The sequence below is a fragment of the Schistocerca americana genome, chromosome 2 (genome assembly GCF_021461395.2).
Source record: "Schistocerca americana isolate TAMUIC-IGC-003095 chromosome 2, iqSchAmer2.1, whole genome shotgun sequence".
NCBI classification, from domain to species: Eukaryota; Metazoa; Arthropoda; class Insecta; order Orthoptera; family Acrididae; genus Schistocerca; species Schistocerca americana.
Window position 1 is genome coordinate 969,409,054 of NC_060120.1, and position 22,954 is coordinate 969,432,007.

Consider the following 22,954-nt stretch of genomic DNA (forward strand, 5'->3'; position numbering starts at 1 on the left):
ACTTGCTAACCAGGGTCCAAAAGAGCCAAGAGATGAATGGTGTTCACTTTCTACATCTGTTATAGTGACATTAGTACCGTATTTTCTTTCCTGTGCTGTGATTCCTTATACCCTGTGTAAATCCACATCAGTCTTTCCATTGTGTGCCAGCCAGTCCGCTGTAACTAGCTCTGACGTCATAAATGTTGCGCAATACTTTAAAAATCAAGTAAATAACCTAAAATGTTTCTAGCATGTCAGGAGTAACAGTAAATTAATATGTGTTGAATATAAGTTCGATAACTTTAGCCATTTTCGAAATTTGGACGTTTTTCTGTAAAAATCATTGGCGCAACAGAAAAGAGCTAGAGACTTCAAAATTTATAATTAGATTCCTTTTTCATAATTATTTGATAGAAACAGTCTTCTGGATCTCACAAATTAAGATTTTAGTTGAAATTCATGATTTTCTGGTTTTTGTCTTAAATATTAAGGAAGCAAGATAGATTAAGTAGGCTAATAAATAAGGCTAGGATGTTTATATTTAAGTAGAATGGAGATCCGCTATAACCATAAAGATGTGAGAAGTTTCATTTGAATACAAATAAAACTATAGCGATAGCGTATCTCCAAAGGGCCAGTTCAGTGCTCGTCTACTGTGTGCAGTATAATTAAATTAATTTTCTCGCCAAAAGTATTTAACTTAGCCACGTCAAACTTTTATTATGATTACTTACCTGTGTGCTGAATGCACATTTAAATTGAGAGTTTCATCGGCCATCAGCAAAAGAAGCTATGATTTATTCTATAACTTAATGTGGTGCATTACTAGCCCAGCGGCTAGTCGGGAGAGCCGATTTGATCAGGCGTTCCCTTAGCCGTCCGCACCGCGGCTTTATATATAAGAACGCTGCGAGAGGAAGCAAGGCCCCAGTTCTCTCCAGACGCTGAACAGCACGCCATCTGTGTCGGGAGTCGCGTCGCGTCGGTATCATTGCTATAAACAGCCTCGGATGCCGTATTAAGTTACTCGGGATACGCGTAACCATGAAATCATTTTCGAGTCAAGTGTTAATTCTGGGATGACTTGAATTATCGATCTTCAGTTTGCGTATGTCGTATTTTCACGTGCCGTCGTGGGACAAACATCCTACCATTATTTAGCGTGGCGTTTGATGTACATTATTATCAAATTATGGCGAGCATTCATTTAAACATTTAATTTGGACAGTTATAGTTGCATCAGCGCATTAGACTCTGAACTGCTCTGTTAGTTAGATTGTGTGGATTCTTTTGTTTTCATCTGTGACTTTCAGAATACAGAACGATTTTTCACGACCGTTTTTGATTATAAATCCCAGACAATCTCCTAATTCATCAGAGCTATAAGCTGTAACTATAAGTGTATTCTCAGATGAAGTGGGCACTAGGAATTCTAATTACAGGCTTCACGTTTTGCTAATCACTTTCTGGTTGCCAATATTGTAGTTAGAGAGCCAGTGTTGAGAACGGCAAACAACAGCATAAATAATAGGAACTTTTATATAAAAATTAATTCCACCCACCGCCCCTCATATGGTTAATCGGCCGGGAAGTGTTACAACATTCAAAGAAGGATACAACAGTAAATGTTCCAACCCGGCGCCCCACAAATGGTGCATCGGCCGGGAAGAAACTGAGTAAAGTGAAAGTGATTTTTAAATATTGGGATTCGCGAGTGAAATGCGACACGCAACTGAGTAATAGAACAGTGAAAGTGTTACGTGTGTATGTGGCCGACGGAATTGGATTAACGACGTATCTGGATTGACGGAGCTGGCACTGAGTCTAGCGGCGCTGCCGGCATCGCGAGAAGCCAGTTTCGCCACACCGCAGTCGTCCGCCGGAGCAGCCGGAGCCGCGCCTGCAGTTGTGGGCCACGCAAACACACAACAGCCGTTGGAGTGCCGTCTGCAGTTCAACGTGCCGCGTCGCATCAGTAATCCTGGTACGCCGCGCCAGCAACCCATACGTCGTGCAGAAGGAACTAAGTTAAGTGAAAAGCTGTTAAAAATTTTACTAACCTGCACTAAAAGACTGTCGGCGATGGAACCGCCAAAAGACACTGAGGTTAAACTTAAATCAGAACCTATGTCTGTTGAGGGGACTGTAAATCCAGTCAACGGTTCAAGTGTAAATATGCATGAAAATAGTAATGTTAAAGTGAAATATGAAGTATTGTCTTCTGACAGTAGTGTGGGAAGGGGCAATGATTCAATAATAGAGACCCCTGTAGTAAAGCAGAAAGCAGAAATTGTTAATTTATTGGATGATAGTTTCTCTGTTGAATTAAAAATGAATCAGTCAACAGAGGTGGTAGAGTTTAAGAAGGAGAAGTTAGATATGACTAATCAATCAGAAGTGTCGTTTAGTTTGATGATTCTGGTGTTGGAGCTAGTTTTTCGTCACCTGAGTGTGATAAAAAGCCAGCTAGTGAGCAACCCAAAGATGCTGGGGCTATTGATTTAAATGTTGTATTACAAGCAACAGCTGCCAGTAATAGAAAAATGTCAGCCAGTAATGCTAGAATGACAGCTGAGTTAAAGTCTGAGATTGTGGCTAGCCAAACAAATTTTAATAAACGATTGGAGGTAATGGACGATACCTTCAAAGCTGGTTGCAATAAGTTGAAAGAGGATCTGGACAGTTTGAATTATAAAATTGATTACAACATGAGGATATTAAGAAAAAGGTTGCTCAACAGTTTTCTGAAATGTATAAAACAGTAAAATCCGAAGTTGCTGAGGTTCGCAGAGACTTCCAAATGGAAGATGCGAAGCTGGAGCACAAGTTAACAGAAAAGATCGAGGCGGAATCTGAACTGTGCTCAGATAGGTTTAAAGATGTTAATATAAACGTAAACATATGTCAAGCAGAAGTAGACGCAATCAAAACTGATACTACTCATATTGTGCAAAGAGTAGATAATGTTGAAATGAGAGTAGAAAATATTAGTACTAACATTGCTAACATTGAGAGTAAAGTAGCTTCAGTAACTTCTGGTAATGGTAGTATGCAACAAATTGTAGCTGCAAACGCCGCTTTTATCGGGTGTCGGCAGTTCTTGCGGTTCGATCCAGATAAAAATATTCACCCGCTAGATTTCTGGAACGATTTTGAAGATGTGATTCCACCAACTTGGTCTGAACGAGAGAAAATCTCATTTATTAGAAGCCATTTAGCAGGTAACGCGATGCATTGGTCAGCTGATGTTATGTTGAAATGTAAAACATTAGCAGAATTTAAAACAGCTTTTATTAATGAGTATTGGTCTAGCAATAAGCAAAATGAAGTGTTGAGAGAATTTTGGAGTGTAAAACGCTTCAATGCAGGCAAGGAATCAATTAAAGAGTTTGCTAGGTAATGGATTTCACGTTTGTCACATTTGGACGAAAAACTAAATCCGGAAATGATTATACTAGGTCTGGAAGCCAAACTGTCATGGTATTGGCAAACTAGAATTATATCTGCCCCTAGAGACAATCTGGATCGTTTCATTGAATATTTGGAACGTGTAGAACGTGTTGCTGCCAATGAGGAGCAAGCAAATGAGTAATAACAGAAATGCTAATAACAATAGTAGTAATTTTAAGAACGAGCAGAATGGCAACGTAAACATCAGAACAGTAGGTGTTCGTCATCCTAAGAGAGGTAGGAATTGGAGAACTAATTATCAGAACCAACAATGGCATCCAAATGATAATAATTTTGGGCCAAACAAAATTATGCATGTAAACAACAGTAAGGAAAGCAATGCTATGCCAGTTAACTATAATGAAAATAAAGAAAACAGTAGTAGGCCGAGGCAGGAAAACTAGTTCCCGTCTATGAGGACACTGGCGCTCACCAGGCGGTTACTTTTCCTATGCCAGTAGTTAAGGGAATTGGTAAGACAGATCAGAATACTCAGACTGAACATGTGGATGAAGAGTCGGTAGCATCTAAGAATACAGCAGAAATATTAGATCACTCACAGTATTTGATAGATACCGTTTTAGAGACGCTTTCTAAGTGGGAAGAGAAAGAGATGGCGCAGCAGTGTAACGATAGGGAGGAGCTACAAAATACTGAATTGTCAGGTGAAGAAGCAGAAGAAATTCATGCTTATATTTACGATGAGGATGATGTGCTCTTATCTAAAGTGCCGGTGCAGGATGTTGATACTGTACTAATAGATTTAGGACAGGAGGTAAGTGAGAATGTAGAGGGTAGCCTGTTGGGAGTCGATGAACCCAGTAGCTGTGACCAGTTGTCACTTGAGAAAGAACCCGACGATAATAGTAAAACTGGTTTAGCTGTAACTAGTGTTATGCCCAGTCTGGAGGCGCAGAATCGCTCAGACTACAGTAATTTGGGTCATGTTCAGCAAACTAAATGTAATGAAGTCGTGCGGTGTTTCGATTTGAAATTAATAGATCGACTGGAAAAGGCAGCTGAAAATGTGATTCAGGAAACCCCTATACACTTTGACCTAAATGTAATGAAGACAGATGTCAATCACTTTAGTTGGAGACAAATCCAAAAGGAACTATTGGATGAGTTTGAGGAACCACCTGTACAACCTAGAATAAGCCACCCTATAATAATAGTGAATATGTTGGGTATCAAATTACGTTGTCTCTTAGACAGTGGAAGTGAGGTGAGTGCGATATCTCAGTCCTTCTTAGATGCATTGCCTGGTAAAGACAAGCTTACAGTAATGAGGGTATCAGGACTAAGAATAATTGGTGCTACTGGCAAGGTGTCAAAAACGATAAAGCAAGAAGCTTTGCTGCCCTTTAACATCAATGGTAATTTAATTGATCATCCATGTTTAATTGTAAACAATCTCAGTATTGAGGTTTTAATTGGCATAGATTTCTTGTCAAAATATCAGAGTGTTGTTGACTTTGAAAGAAGCCAGTTAAAAATGGTCTTGCTGATAACCGGAGTAATTACGGTACCTTTTATTGATAAACATGTAGTAACTAATGATGGCAATTGGGAGCTGCCTATACGAGTTCTGAAAAATAGGAGATATTGGCACGAAGGTGTTAATCTTAATACAAGTAAGCTAAAGACAGAAGAAGAAGAAGCAATTATTTTAGACAAAGTAGAAGCTAAATTGCAAGAAATCGATAAAATGTCAGCTAATCAGAAGGAAGAACTGAGACAGGTTCTAAAAAGGCATCATAAGGTATTTTCAGATCGACCTGGCGTGGTAAAAGGTTATGAATGTCAATTAAAGGCGAAACCTGGCCAAGTGTTTTTCAGGAAGCCATACCAAATACATGTAGCTAGGAAGGAGGCGGTTCGAAAGGAGATACAGAGAATGCTACAGTGGGGTGTGATTGAAAAAGCGGTCAGTGAGTACAATAATCCTCTTGTTGTTGTACCAAAAAGAGACGGGAGTGTCAGATTGGTTTTGGACGCTCGCTGGTTGAATGAAATAGTGGTTAGGGAAAGTGATAGACCGCAGAACATGGATGAGTTATTGCAAAAGTTCCGGGGAGTACAATTCTTAACTTCTATGGACATCACGTGTTCATATTGGAATTTGCCACTGGCGGAAAGTTCAAGGAAGTGCACAGCTTTCTTGTACGAAGGAGTTTGTTACCAATACCGTGTGGTACCTTTCGGACTTAATATCTCTGTTTGTTCCTTCGTACGTGTGATGTGCCACATTTTAGGACCAGCTTTAAGTAATAAAATAACAGTCTACGTAGATGACCTGTTAATAGCAACTCCTACCTGGGAAGAACACATAGCTTTATTAGAGGAAGTGTTAGAGGCTATTGAGAGAGGTGGCATGAAACTAAAGATTGAAAAGACAGAGTGTGTTAAAGAGGAAATAGGTTTCTTGGGATATATGATAAGTGGAAAAGGTATTCTGCCTGACCCAGGCAAGTTAGCAGTCACTGAAAAATTTGAGGCTCCCAGAAACAAGAAGCAGTTGAGATCGATGATCGGTCTTTTCGGCTTCTATATGTGTTTTGTTAGTGATCAGGCTTTTAATGCACCCTGTCTTCACCTCCTGCTGAAAAAGAATACCCCTTGGGTTTGAACAGCAGAATGTCAACAGGTGTTCGAGGTGCTGAAACAATCTTTAACTAGTAGTCCTATTTTACATCGTCCTGATTTTGGAAAACCGTTCTGTATGTCTGTTGATGCTAGTGGCTATGGTATATCTGTGGAGATATTCCAAGTAGAAATAGAGAACGAACAAGAAGTGCACAAGACTATAGCTTTCGAAGGTCGATCTTTACAGGCAGCAGAGAGAAATTATGGCATCTCAGAACTGGAAGCATTGGCAATTGTATTTGGGGTACAGAAGTTTGAGCAGTATCTATTCGGTCACAAGATAATTGTTTACAGTGACCATAAGGCGTTGACCTTTTTAAAGACCTGTAAGTTGAGGAATGCTCATTTGGTAAGATGGTCATTGTATCTCCAGCAGTTTGGCCTTGAGGTTAGATATATTCAAGGGAAAGACAATCTGGTAGCTGATGGGTTATCTAGAATTGCGGAGCTCTGTGATGACGCGGGAATTACAGCAACAGACCGAAGTGAAGTACGACTGTTTGCGTTGCACGAAGTAAAGGAAGAAAGTGCATTAAAGAGGGTGATTAAGAACTTGAGACGTGAACAGAATGCAGATGACCAGCTGAAATTAGTGAAGAGCTATTTAATAGATGCGAACTATCCAAAGGTTTCGCAATACTATTGTCTGCCTAAAGGTATTCTGTTTAGGAGAAAAAAGGTAGGTGTTTCTGAGTGAAAGCTGTGCTTTCCCTCACAACATGTAGACTTACTAATCGATTATGTACACCTGAGGTATGGGCACTACGGTGCAAAGAAGTGCATTGCAAAATTAAAAGAGAAGGTTGTGTTTGACAACATGTACTGCCGTGTGGCCAAGCGTCTAGCATCTTGTGTAGAGTGCCAGGAAGTCCGTGCTGCTAACACCAGAATACAAGGGGATATGCATTCAGTAGAGCCAGCTGAAACCCTAGAATTACTGGCTTGTGAATTGTTTGGCCCTCTTCCTGTTTCGAGAGGTGGTTGCACCCATGTTTTTGTTGTTGTGGATGGATTCAGTAAATATGTTAAGCTATACCCAATTAAAAGAGCAAATGCAAAAACGTTGGTTTAAAAGTTGGAAAAAGATTTCTTCGTGAACGTTGGCGTTCCGTAGAATTTGCTGCCAGACAATGGGCCTCAATTTACTTCTGATAGATTTAAGAAATGTCTAGATAAGGCCGGCGTGAAACATCTGAAAATATCTGCGTATTTCCCCCACGGAAATATGAGTGAACGTATTATGAGAGAATTGAATAGGCTTTGCAGAACTTATTGTGCTCAGAAACACTCAAGTTCGGCAGAGCACATTAAGTATTTTGAGAATGTAATTAACCACTTAAGGCATGATGCAACTGGTTTTGCACCTTGCGAATCGATGTTTCGTCAAGAACCGCACAATGTGATTGCAGATATGGTAGAATTCCCTATTCTAACGCAAATATCCACAGACGAGAAGAAATTAAATGCTAGGGCAAATTAAGAAAAAGAGCGTTGGAAAGGAAGAAGCGTCATGACGCAAAAGCTGTACCTACTAGTTTTGAAATAGGTCAGTTAGTCCTTGTCAAAACCAAGGAAAAATCAAAGAAAATAAATGCAGAAACAAAGAAATTCATGTTCGTATACCAAGGACCTTTCAGGATCATAGGAAAACCACATGTCAATGCATATAGGCTAGAGTACCCTAAAAGTAAAAAGCTATTAGGTCTCAGGAACGTGATCGACCTAATGAAATTCATAGGTAGTGAATGAATGCTGTAGGGAGGAGGTTTTTCTGTAACCTCTACACAGTGTGGCAGCTGTGCAATCCCAGCTGTGTGAGATCTTCTTTCCTTTTCAGGTCTCACTCATTCTTCATCTTTCCTATCTACAAAAATTTTGACCTCTACTTTCCAAATACGAAAATTTTCTGAAACTAATGAATGCTGTAGGGAGGAGGTTATTATGTAACCTCTACACAGTGTGGCAGCTGTACAGTTCCACCTGTGTGAGATCTTCTTTCCATTTCAGGTCTCACTCACTCTTCGTCTTTCCTGTCTACAAAAATTTTGACCCCTTCTTTCCAATACGAAAACTTTCTGTTATGGTTATCAAGCCATGAGATCTGTAACCATTCTATCCACCGATTAGTGAAGAAAATACCTAATGTGACAAACCTAACAGTGACATAAACAACAGAGAAGTATGACATAATTAAGATACAAATGTATTTGAGTAACAGTTATGTATGGAACCCTGGTAATATTATAAGTACAAAGTGTTGTTTTATTGGAAATGGTCCCACAATAATATTTTAAAAAGATGTACAAATTCGTGTTCAGGCAGGATCTGAAGTGGCAGTAAAACCTAGTGTATGCATTAAAGCTAACTAATTAATAGTAAAAGAGATTGCTTAGTGTTATGAAAAATATGCAGATAATTTGTAAGAATAAACTCACCTTGTGTAGCAAGGAATGGCAGTGTAATAGAATTGAGCAGTGTTTGTGGTTGAGACGTGAAGGGCACGTCCCTGAAGTATTTATAAGGTTGGAGCTGGCCATTATTTTGGTGTAGTGTGTGACAGGACACTCTACATGTATTGAGGTTATGAGTTGGGAGGCGTGAATGCGACCATAGGTACCTTATGTTAGATGAGACAGAGCAGCTCATGGTGTCCTATAGGTTTAAGGAACTTAGCATTACGCTCGTCCATAATTACTTGATGCACTTTAGTGGTAGGTCGAGAGAGACTACCTGTGGTTTCAGCGTCCGATCGAGTGGAAATGGATTGCCATGTGAGCAAACTGATCAGCTGCAATACACTATAGATACGAAATAAATGTGCTATCCTATGCTTTAAATGTTAATAGAGTGAGTGTTAAATTAGTACATACACTAGCAACATAATTGAATAACATAATGGCAGACGTGAAACATCATTGATAGCTCAGCATAAATACACTTCAAAGTAAGTAAGTACATAATTGCAGATGTGGAACTGACACAACAGCAGAGGACCAACAAGTGGATTTTGTAGTCAACTAAACGTAGTGTGTTTTGAACACTCAGAACTGTACCATTACCAAAAGTTACTCACATGTACAAAGAAGCTGAGAAAACTACTAATCAAAAATACTCATACTATCTCTAAGAATAAGGTAATCAGAGATGAGTCAGTTAAGTAAATGAAATACGAATGTATCAAGAATGTACCAAGCATTGGTTCAGTGTTCTGGCCCAGAAATAATAAATTAAAATTAAATAGGATTCATGATTGTATGCCTTGAGCATAAATTTTCTCTTGTACGTCACTAACGGCGTTTTAAGCCATTTGTTTACCGATTTTATGACAATTAAACAACCGTGAGAGTGAAATTGAAAAAGTTCTGTTAACTTTGTTCCAGCAACATATTAAAGGATAAAATGTATATATCCCCATTTCATTGTGACCCACCCTTAGATGTTAAGTGAACAGAGTCTGAGGCACTCTTTTTGTTTGTTCTACAGGACAAACCAGATAATGGCAGCCTGGTAGCTGCGTGAAAGCGTGGAGTGACTTGAACACAACTCACAGTGACCCCTCCCCTTTCCCCATGTAATTTAGAGTGAACGTGAAGGACGCACATCATAGCAACTTCCCCTCCTCTACCCTTGTGAATGGAAGTGTAGGACGCCAGCCAAAGCGGCTACAACCACGTGTGTAAAAAATTATTTATGAAATTTCTTTCAGGTTTAGAAAAGACTGATAAGATATAATCATCTGTTTATGTATCTTGAATAACTCTTATTTTTTTTGAGTTTGTGTATGTAAAAATGTATTTAATGGATTTAAGATTTCATAATTTTACATATTTTTATGTGTTTGTTTGTCTAAGGCAATATGTATGCCAAAGTGTTTCATTGACTTTGCTTAGATTTTGAGTAATAATATTGCTTAAGAGGCAGTGAACATACACAAAATTAGAATAATTAAAGTAGGAAATCTGTTTTCTTTTCATATTTCTATATGTTTACATTTCAATTTTAATTTTCATTGGAAGTTAAGCTGTACTCTTGCTTCCCTTTTTGTAATTAAATTTTTTTTCTCGTTCATTAACATTCAAATACAAAAAATTTAAGTAGAGGGTGATGTAGGGAAGCAGCCTACTCACGCCATAGTAAATTCACATCAGTCTTTCCATTGTGTGCCAGCCAGTCCGCTGTAACTAGCTCTGACGTCATAAATGTTGCGCAATACTTTAAAAATCAAGTAAATAACCTAAAATGTTTCTAGCATGTCAGGAGTAACAGTAAATTAATATGTGTTGAATATAAGTTCGATAACTTTAGCCATTTTCGAAATTTGGACGTTTTTCTGTAAAAATCATTGGCGCAACAGAAAAGAGCTAGAGACTTCAAAATTTATAATTAGATTCCTTTTTCATAATTATTTGATAGAAACAGTCTTCTGGATCTCACAAATTAAGATTTTAGTTGAAATTCATGATTTTTTTGGTTTTTGTCTTAAAAATTAAGGAAGCAAGATAGATTAAGTAGGCTAATAAATAAGGCTAGGATGTTTATATTTAAGTAGAATGGAGATCCGCTATAGCCATAAAGATGTGAGAAGTTTCATTTGAATACGTATAAAACTATAGCGATAGCGTATCTCCAAAGGGCCAGTTCAGTGCTCGTCTACTGCGTGCAGTATAATTAAATTAATTTTCTCGCCAAAAATATTTAACTTAGCCACGTCAAACTTTTATTATGATTACTTACCTGTGTGCTGAATGCACATTTAAATTGAGAGCTTCATCGGCCATCAGCAAAAGAAGCTATGATTTATTCTATAACTTAATGTGGTGCATTACTAGCCCAGCGGCTAGTCGGGAGAGCCGATTTGATCAGGCGTTCCCTTAGCCGTCCGCACCGCGGCTTTATATATAAGAACGCTGCGAGAGGAAGCAAGGCCCCAGTTCTCTCCAGACGCTGAACAGCACGCCATCTGTGTCGGTAGTCGCGTTGCGTCGGTATCATTGCTATAAACAGCCTCGGATGCCGTATTAAGTTACTCGGGATACGCGTAACCATGAAATCATTTTCGAATCAAGTGTTAATTCTGGGATGACTTGAATTATCGATCTTCAGTTTGCGTATGTCGTATTTTCACGTGCCGTCGTGGGACAAACATCCTACCATTATTTAGCGTGGCGTTTGATGTACATTATTATCAAATTATGGCGAGTATTCATTTAAACATTTAATTTGGACAGTTATAGTTGCATCAGCGCATTAGACTCTGAACTGCTCTGTTAGTTAGATTGTGTGGATTCTTTTGTTTTCATCTGTGACTTTCAGAATACAGAACGATTTTTCACGACCGTTTTTGATTATAAATCCCAGACAATCTCCTAATTCATCAGAGCTATAAGCTGTAACTATAAGTGTATTCTCAGATGAAGTGGGCACTAGGAATTCTAATTACAGGCTTCACGTTTTGCTAATCACTTTCTGGTTGCCAATATTGTAGTTAGAGAGCCAGTGTTGAGAACGGCAAACAACAGCATAAATAATAGGAACATTTATATAAAAATTAATTCCACCCGCCGCCCCTCATATGGTTAATCGGCCGGGACGTGTTACAACATTCAAACATTTATACAACAGTAAATTTTCCACCAGCCGCCCCACACTTGGAACTATATTCTCCAGGTCGATTTTATCTGCCCCACCCTGTATTTCTTATACTGGGTGGTCCATTGATCGTGACCCGGCCAAATATCTCACGAAATAAACGTCAAACGAAAAAACTACCATGAACGAAACTTGTCTAGCTTGAAGGGGGAAAGCAGATGGCGCTACGGTTGGCCCGCTAGATGGCGCTGCCATAGGTCAAACGAATATCAACTGCGTTTTTTAAAATAGGAACCCCCATTTTTCATTAGATATTTGTGTAGTACGTAAAGAAATATGAATGTTTTAGTTGGACCACTTTCTTCGCTTTGTGATAGATGGCGCTGTGGTGTATAAGTACGTGATATCACGTAACATTCCACCAGGGCCGACGGTATTTGCTTCGTGATACATTAGCCGTGTTAAAATGGACCGTTTACCAATTGCGAAAAAGGTCGATATCGCGTCGATGTATGGCTATTGTGATGAAAATGCCCGACGGGCGTGTGCTATGTATGCTGCTCGGTATCCTGGACGACATCATCCAAGTGTCCGGACCGTTCGCCGGATAGTTACGTTATTTAAAGAAACAGGAAGTGTTCAGCCACTTGTGAAACGTCAACCACGACCTGCATCAAATGATGATGCCCAAGTAGGTGTTTTAGCTGCTGTCACGCCTAATCCGCACATCAGTAGCAGACAAACTGCGCGAGAATCGGGAATCTCAAAAACGTCGATGTTGAGAATGCTACATCAACATCGATTGCACTCGTACCATATCCCTATGCACCAGGAATTGCATGGCGACGACCTTGAACGTCGTGTACAGTTCTGCAACTGGGCATAAGATAAATTACGCGACGATGACAAATTTTTTGGACGCGTTCTATTTAGCGAAGAAGCGTCATTCCCCAACAGCGGTAACGTAAACCGGCATAATACGCACTACTGTGCAACGGAATATCCACGATGTCTGCGCGAAGTGGAACATCAGCGACGTTGGCGGGTTAATGTATGGTGCGGCATTATGGGAGGAAGGATAATTGGCCCCCATTTAATCGATGGCAATCAAAATGGTGCAGTGCATGCTGATTTCCTACGTAATGATCTACAGATGTTACTACAAGATGTTTCACTGCATGACAGAATGACGATGTACTTCCAACATGATGGATGTCCGGCACATAGCTCGCGTGCGGTTGAAGCGGTATTGAATAACATATTTCATGACAGGTGGATAGGTCGTCGATGCACCGTACCATGGCTCGCACGTTCACCGAATCTGACGTCCCCGGATTTCTTTCTGAGGGGAAAGTTGAAGGATATTTGCTATCGTGAACCACCGACAACGCCTTACAACATGCGTCAGCGCATTGTCAATGCATGAGCGAACATTACGGAAGGCGAACTACTCGCTGTTGAGAGGAATGTCGTTACACATATTGCGAAATGCATTGAGGTTGACGGACATCATTTTCAGCATTTATTGCAATAATGTGCTATTTACAGGTAATCAGGCTGTAACAGCATGCGTTCTCAGAAATGATAAGTTCACAAAGGTACATGTATCACATTGAAATAAAATGTTGAAACGTATCTACGTTCTGCATTTTAATTTAAAAAACCTACCTGCTACCAACTGTTCGTCTAAAATTTTGAGTCATGTGTTTGTGACTATTACAGCGCCATCTATCACAAAGCGAAAAAAGTGGTCTAACTAAAACATTCATATTTCTTTACGTACTACACGAATATGTAATAAAAATGGGGGTTCCTATTTTAAAAAACGCAGTTGATATCCGTTTGACCTATGGCAGTGCCATCTAGCGGGACAACCATAGCGCCATCCGGTTTCCCCCTTCAAGCTAGGCAAGTTTCGTTCCCTGTAGTTTTTTCGTTTGACGCTTATTTCGTGAGATATTTGGCCCGGTGACGATCAATGGACCACCCTGAATACAACACGGATGTTTGTCTTTGCATATGGATTTGAATTCCAAATATGCCTGGTTACGGAAATCGCACAGCCATGTCATCCGAAGCAATTTTTCAACAAACTTCCGTCTTTAAATGAGATCAGATTTTATACGCGGATTCATGTATTATCTCCTAGGGAATCTATCGTAGACTACTTGTGAGTTATCTTAGCAGTTTGGCATCTGCCTTCTCAGGACGCACTTTCGATTGGCCCATCCTTTCCATCAATAAGCACTAACTGTAATTTAAATTTGTAATTAGCACTTGCTGTCTGGAGAAACTGGTTGTTTCTGGAAGAGAGGTTAGAAGGTAAACATCAACAAAAGTAAAGAAAGATAATGAACTGTAGGTAAAAGTAATTAGATTAGGAAATGACATACTGAAAATACTGGGCTGGGATATAAAATTAAGTGTTTCGAATTTCTTCTAAAAGCATTTATTTGGGTTGTAAGTGAAACGCCGACAATAAGCAGAACATATAAGAACAGAATAAATTCTGGAAATGCGATGTTACGGAAGAATGCTCGAGATCAGATTGGTAAATTAAAAAACTAATGAAGAGATGATGACTCGATGTGGAGGGAAACGGTGTTTATAGTACTACTTGAGTAAAGGAATGGATAGTTTAGTCAGACACATCCTGAGGCATTTAGGTATAGTTAATTTGATAATGGAGAAAAGTGGTACGACCTATAATCAAAAAAAGGCCAAGAACTGAATATAGTAAGCAGGTTCACGTGTATGTAGCTCGCTGTAATTATGCAAAGACTTGCACGCGATCAGCTAGAGTAAAATCCTGCATTAAATCAGTATTGGGTCCAAGACCACAGCAAACATCTGTATCTAAATCTGTCTGGAAGCCAAGCAGCCCGGTATTAACCACAGGTTTGAGGTTTACTGTCTTCTGGGTGTGATGAAAGAACTGAGCTAGCTCTGCTTCATATGAATCCAGGAGCAGGCTGTGGAACAATCCCTTGTACTGCAGGGAACCGAGTTTTACCATAGTGTTTCCTTCAAAATGACTGCACGATACAATGAATGCTTCAGTGTCGGTGGCAACAAGAAGTTCATGGTGCACAGTTCATGATACCATGATGTATTTGTTTTAGGAAGTAATGTTTCCTTGTGTAAAAAAATGAATATATTTACTTTCGGAAAATCATTAGTTTTTTACTACGTCCTATATTTTACCTACACGAAGCAAGTTTTTTCAATTCACTGTGCATCATTTATCTCTCGCTTCACATCCTTTACCAAAAGCTAGCATTATTTTATACTGTTTGGTGCTCTGCCTCAGGTAGACGCTGGATTCTTCTACAGAATCATGCCACATAATAGCTGGCAGTATAGCTGCATTTCATTCCCGTGCCTTCCTCATTAGAGAGCCATTACAACTGTAAGCGCTTGTTTCCTCTATGTTTCTGATTTCTATCGTTTTGCACCAAAGCATTTGACGATAGAATGTATATGGAGATAGTTTGAGCGACGCATTTCGTTAGTACTTCGACAAGAATGAATCCGCAGTTCTTTTCTAGCTTGTTCGAGTATAAGGAAAAAAGTTAATAGACTCCACTGGTCCAAAGATTCAATGTGTTTTAATTCATTGCCTTCTCACGTTAAGTTAGATTTAAGGGAACGAACCATTGCATATCATCGTTTTGCTGGTGTATTTGATGTTATCTACTTCGTGACCGCTATTAGATATCCCTATTTAGAGCTTACTTCACCCAAATTATACAGGGCAATAAGACACAATAGCACCACCTTAAATTCAAGAATATTAAGAGTTCTCAAGACAAGCCTCTGAATTGCGGAAAATACTTCGAAACAATTGGTAGACAAAAAAGTGACGTCTGATGCACTTGCAGTTACGTTCCCGGAAGGTTCTAAATTTAAATTTGATGAGTAAGTTCACAATGATTTCACATGATAGTCTCGAGTCAATAGATAATAATACTTTTATCGCTCGCATTATTGCATGCAGCGAAACAGTGATTTTTCTGTAGAGTATTACTCGCTTTTTACTTCAGCGCGTGCATCGGTTGGTATGAAATTAAAATTTATGCCACAGGCAAACACAAAAAAAGGCATAAACACATTACAAAAAATTATCATATGTATTCTAAAATTAATTGAAATGGGTAATTGGAAATTAATATTGCGCGCTTGTTTTTAATTACTGAAACAACATAAAGGTTATTTAGGTCAGATGAAGAAGAAGAAAAAAAGATTACGTAATTGGAACGCTGAGCAATGAAAACCATGACAAATTATTCACGCCCAGGACTTCTTCCTCTGTTCCACTCTCGTCTGAATAGTAGAAGTGTGTAGAGCTTAATGAGTCATCAGTGCCAAAATTTTGGGATGCAAAGCACTATTACAACTAGCAGAAAATCAGATGTGGCCTTATTGAACGAATCACAAGGTATTCGCCTGAGTGATTTTGCGTGGACTGTTATGTATTATACAGGATTGCTGAAGGGTGATTGCAGCGGTGTAATGATGTAGTCCATTTAAGGAGGAAAGCAACTAACTAGAATAGAAATAGTACAAATGGATTGGGTAGGTGCAGCTTTTGCGTAGTTTTCAGAACAAAACAGGAATTGGGAGTGAGTACAAGTAGGATAATGTTTTGTGCTTTAATACGGCATGGCAGAAGTAGTTGAAAGCGGAATACCAGACACAACTGTGAAGCACTGTCAGGACGAAAAAGAAATATTTTGTGAGTTCGTTGCTAAGAATTGTTTCAAAGAACAGTATGGCATGCATAATTCACAAAACTAATGCAGAGTATAGGACTGAGGCATTGTACAGTTCGTTGATGACCTTATACTCGAACAATGAAAAGTCTTTGTTGATGTAATGTTCTTTTTTATTTACCAGTAAGTTACGTTTCCCCACCTGCGGGCGAGCTGGAAGTGGCCAAACACATTACATTATAAAATATTACGGTTATTATATTTATAAAAATTTACTAGTCAAAACACATGGTGATGTTTATGTGAATATAGAGGTGATGCTACAAACATCTTTTTTAGCGTGAATGTAGTGTGGTGGATCTTCTGGTCACAGTGCGTTGGCACTGAGGTGTTGAAAGTACTGAGGAGGATGCTATATTAAAAACGATGTGGTATGTGTAAGTGAGCTGGAGCTGACAGGTGAGATGTGAGTGCTATTAGTTGAGAAGGATACTAGCTGGTCAAGAAAATAGTATGTTGTAGCTGCATTTGGACCTGCCGGTAAGTTATAGTTGAGAGGAAGGATAGATTTTCGGGATGCATTCTTAGTATTAAGGGAATGGGCATTGAAACTGTGTTGGAAACTGAGATGGAGAATCCAGCGGTGAAGGGAAGGTGGCATGTTAAGATAGAGGCACTGCAGCAGGACTGGATTCTCGTCATCAGGGAGACTATAGGGCGGTGGGACTCACGTTTACGGGACATTTACGAGTGGAGAAGGTGCTCTAGGTGTCTGAGGAGGTATAGGAACGTTATGAACTGGTGTAGCATAAAAGGGTAGAGGTAGTCTGTTACGGAAAGCCAGGTAAGTTCAAGCCGTTCCACGATTTTGAGCGATTGATAAGACCTGGGAAGAAAGGGAATCCATGTTACATGGCATAGGAAAAGGGCGGAGGTGGATGAGGATTTCATATGTACGGACGAAAGTGACAGATTTAGCACCCATGTCTGTAGTTTTAGCCTTTGTAACTAAGGATTCCAGGTTAGTTTTTGAGCGTCAGTCCAAGATATTTTACTTTTTAGTTACGTGGATTGGACCATAGTGGGTTGTCAGATAAAGATCTCTGGCACGGAGTGCTGGCATGGTTTTTCTTGTAATTACTCTCTGGGTTTTTGCAGGTCTAATGAGAAGGTACCACTGATTGCACTGGGAGGAAAAGGTGTGGAGATGGGATTGGGGGAGTCGTTAGGCAGAATGGGAGGTAGGATGGACTCATTTCAATTGGATTTACTGCCAAGAATTTTAGACCTCTTATCTGAAAACTAGCAACAGATCGTCCATATTCAATAATCGTGGTGACTAACAGTATTTTGCATTATTATATAAAAATAAGTTATGATAATAGTAACAATTGGTAATCTCAATGTAGAAATAAAACTTCTATGTCTAACCAATATTAAAGCTACTGCAGATCTTTCCAACGAAATAACGTCGTTTATAAGGGCCGTCGATAGCTGATGAAACGAGAATCAGTTAAAAAATATTATAAAATAAAAGAAATTTACTCACGTACCAAATAAATAACTTCGAACTAATATTACCAGATATGTTTCTGGCGGACTCAGAATAACTCGCGATTTGCTGACTAACTACAACTATACCAAATTCTAAACGTATCGTTGCTACACTTTTTTGCACTGCCCACTCTGGTATGTGGGTGCCTCGTTCAGTATATGCACAACCATGTGTCTAGCCATAGCATACATCTTACTCGAAGCAAATGTTTGGGATATGGACCGTGATCTGTTAATAGGTATACTATGTCACGAGTAGGAGCAACGTCGCACAGTGTGAACCTGTACCTGATGTTTGGGAAAATGCTGTAAACACGCCTTGCAGTGCTTCAAGTGTTCCAGTCGGACTGCCTTTCATTTAAGGTCCATGTTCGTAAATGTCTTTTATCAATAATTTGAGTTCCTATGATATCGTACACACAATCATTCTGTTCACGTCCCAGCCAGTACATTGCTACCCTGTGACGTACCATGATATCCATCAGACACATCCTGAAACTCACCAGTAGAGCGACGAAAGGTCTAGTCCAAAAGCAGCGGTAAACCTCAAAAGTACGCTCCGCTGAATTCGTCGCAGTACTGTTTGTTGCCGCCTAGTCGAAGGCGATGCGTTCAGATGCTGGCAGCGACGCCCACAATGGCGTTAAAGATAGCTACGTGATATGGTCGCACCGCATATAACAGTAATTCGTGGTCAGCGGTCTCAGCAGGGGCAACCTTAGGCATAATTATAGCCGCTTTCTGAGTAACAGATTTTACACTTTCTAAAAAGTTTCTTTTCTTGTCTAGTAGATTGCCTAAATATCTCAAAAGAGTGCTGCACTATACAGAGATTCGGTCAAGCGTCAGGGAAAGATTTCTGGCAAGAAAAAGTGTTCCCTTCTAAACTACGTATGTAGTCAGTTTGTTGCCTTTGCACAAATGCTGCATCTGGGCAAGCACATCGGCTTTTCCTGAAGTCGCGCCCTGGAGTCTCCAGACACAACTACTAAGATGTCATGTGCTTACGCAACAACATCATCAATAGTATTTACACCGTCTAACAAATGTAATAGGGGTTCGCTACTAAGTCCTAGAACAATGGACCACTTACGGAGCCTTGAGGACAGCCCTGGATCATGTCTTTGATTATCTTGCTTTGCCCCTAAGTCACTATACGCTACGTCCGCTACAATATTCTACTAAGCTCCCATACACATATTTGCGGACCCTGAGATCTAGGGGGCTGCGAAGACTGCAGGCCACCAAAGATTACCGAATGCGCCTGCGATGTCAATCATGGGCACGGTTGAATCCTTCATTGGCGAATTTTCTACAATATGAAGTGCTCTATTAACTGCGTCGTCTATAGGCTTCCACTATTGACACTGATTTAGACCCAAGAGTTCCCTGTGTACCTGCAAACAGTCACAGAGCAGACGCTCCTGAACTTTGAGCAAATCGTTTAAAAAGCAAGTAGATCTATATCTATTCGGTGATGCCAGCTGTTTATCCCTTCCCTTTTTAATAACTACTGCTCCAGCTGTTTTCTATGTCACCAGAATCCTACCTATTCGCATCGCTCGTTCAGCAATGCTGCCAAATATAGCACTATGAGTGGACCTACCATCCACACGGCTTCAGGGTAGTCATCATCTGGACCAGGTGCTTTTCAATTTTGAGCTTGGAAATTCCTATAGTAACTCATTGTTGAGCGAAAGATATCTACAACAACTGGTTGTCGTATTCGTTATCTAGTTTAATTCCAAGTTGTACGTGTATTTCAGCATCTATGTTCGTGCTGCGAAACGGAAGTAGGGCGGTTGGCGGATACTTTGCTGACTCCTTATATGCAGCCGTCAGCGATCTACTCTCTATACGAACTGTGGACATGAGAGTAGGTTCCTTAAATTGTTCAGTCAGTAACTTACAGTCTTCCCCATGCGTCAAATTGCATTTGCCTTCAAAGCAATTTCTCCAGGCGTATTCTTTTCGATTCCTGAAGCAATGTTTTGTGATGCACCTTAATTGTACTGTATTGATGGAGCCCTAAGGCACGTGGGTAAGCTCCTCTTCTTGATAGAAATCCTGGATTGTAGTGGAGTGGCGCAAAAGCGCAGAGCGTAGCTATGCTTGGCAGCTGCCGATGTGCCGCCTCGCACCCAGATGCAGTGGGGAAGGGAGCTGCACGACCGCTGGCAGGCTGTCTTCACGGTATGGTGTGACGAAACTGGTCGACTACATCGTGTTCTATGTACCAAGAGTAATTTCTGACACAAGATGTTTTATCACACATTTTGCGAGACCCTTCTTTAATTATGATAAATATTACGAATATTTCTTATAAAGAAATTGTTGTGATTGTTTCGATGAATGTAAATGTCAGAGAGATATGCAAGCATGGAGAAACTTAATAGTCTTTGACCAGTTGTTGTTATCTTTGTATTTAACAATCTATGGACTATCAGTGGGCAAGGTAAGCTAGTTGCGGGGGAGGGACTACTTATGGCCTCACGTGGTCAAAGTTGAGTGAGTGCTGCCCGTTATGTTTAAATAACAATGCCAAAAACTATCCTTTAAAATTGTGAAGCACAAAGGAAAAATGTTACTCAAAATTTGTGAAATGATTTCAAGAATATATCAACAAAGTGAAAACTGAAAAATGTTCTTTGTTTTGATTAGAAATGATACAAGAAGATCAAACCTATGAGTTCCCGTAATCCAAATATTTTGACAGTATTCTACAGGAAAGCGAGCAAGAAGACCTCTAGACTTGAACCACGAGGAATAACGAAGAAGAATTTTACCAGCTAAGTACCAATTTTTTGATCAGTATACATTTCTGAACATTTTATCCTGTTTGCTCAGTGTGCTGTTATGAAGGACGAAGTATATGTCCTGAAAATTAGCAAAGACAGAATTTAAATACTTAATATGAAACATTAATTATAGGCTGGAGGGCCAGAGTGGACGACCAACCCGCAAGCCGGCTGATCTGCAATATTTGTACTCGGGGAAAGAAATTGAGTCTCGCGCACCTCGTAGCTTTACTTGTCAGCTTCATGATGAACTGCCTGTCATTTCGTTAATTGTCGTAGGTATTGTGATATTTCAAAATTAAGTAACGTACTGCAAGAATTTCGAAAAGTTCGCATTGAAAAATAGAGGTTGCTATGAATTTGGGTTTGGTGGAAGTTAGATCGTATGTCCATGCATATGAAATTTAGTTAATGTACTGAATCATTCTTTAAAATGTGGAGAGATGTCGCTATGTATCAACAATCTGGAAAAAATGAGTATATGTAAGGTTCGTATCCTGAACTGGCGCGACAGCGAAAGAGCCATAATGAAATATTTGTAACATTCGTCATACCTCATAAACAGTTTGAGCTACCGAAGCCAGATCTTCGTAAAAACGAGGAGAATATTCTGCAATACGATTAGATGACGAAAGTTACTGGAGATTTTTCCAATGAAATAACATCGTTTCTAGGAGCCGTCGATACCTGATGAAACGATAATTATTACAGATTCATACAAACCAGAAGAAGTTTTCAAGACATGGCTCTATATTCACAACAGGATTTGTAAGTATTGTGGAATTAACTCCAAAATACTGTAAATGATTTATTTAATATACAGAACTTCCCAAATGCAGTCGGTGACAGAAAAAATATTCGTCTAAAATGCTCGGAATTCTGGTACAATGTTGTATAGTTATAAAAATTTTCATTCAGTCGTACTATAAGGAGTTGCAGATCCTCAGGGGAAATTCATTGTAATCTATGTTGCGGGATATGGGAAGGAAAGGCAAAGTTGTAGGTTTTATCTCTAGTGTATTTCACTTGACACAAGAAGTAGACCTTCATATAACGCCAGGTTCTCCGCTATTAAATTCATCAATTTGATTGCGTTTTGTATTCTTGGGAGATTAGGCATACCCATTGCTGAGGCATTTTATCAAATCTTACAGTCACTGTGTTTTAGATCCGTGGTATGAATATTTCAACAAACATTTTTCTAGAGTACAAAGATTAAAAAAAATGTGCTTTTGGAATAATGAGCGCCACGTGGAGCATATTTTGGAAGCCAATAGGAAAACTTCACCAGAATATGCTGACGATATTGTGAAGTGTACATGTTCTGCACAGCACTGTCATTGATCTACAAGGATCCCTGAGTGTCGATGAACAACATACAGTAGACATCGAGCATTCTATGCTAGGCATTTATCATACAGTACGAAACATTAACAGACTTTCAAATGAAGCTATCCAAATGAGACGCTTTGATAACTTCTTATCACATGATAAGACACGAGTTTCACGTCTTTCTCAACTGTGCTACTTCGACTTTATTATCGCCTCTCGTTTTAAGACAATGAAAGAAATAAGAGATTAGCGGAATGCGTCCTGTATTCGTAGTCTGTAATTCTGCTGCCCACTCATCACATTTTTTGTTGTTGTTGTTGAGTCATCAGTCTTCTGACTGGTTAGATGCCGCTCACAACGAATTCCTGTCCTGCGCCAATCTCTTCATCTCATAGTAACACTTGCAACCTACGTCCTCAATTATTTGCTGGATTCTTTCCAATCTCTATCTTCCTCTACAGTTTTTGCCCTCTTCATGTCGTATCATCCTGTCCTTTCTTCTTGTGAGTAATTTCTACGTATTCCTTTCATCTCCGATTCTTCGCAAAACCTCCGCATTCCTTACCTTATCAGTCTATCTAATTTTCAACATTCGTCTGTAGCACCATAACTGAAATGCTTCCATTCTCTTCTGCTCCGGTTTTCCCACAGTCCACGCTTCACTACTCTACAATGTTGTGCTCAAAATGTACATTCTCAGAAATTTCTTCCTCAAATTAAGGCCTAAGTTTGATACCAGCAGACTTCTCTTGGTCAGGAATGCCCTTTTTGCCAGTGCTAGTCTGATTTTGATGTTCTCCTTGTTCCAACCCTCATTGGTTATTTTGCTGGGTACGTTGTAGAATTCCTTAACTTAATCTACTTCGTGATTATCAATCCTGATGTTAAGTT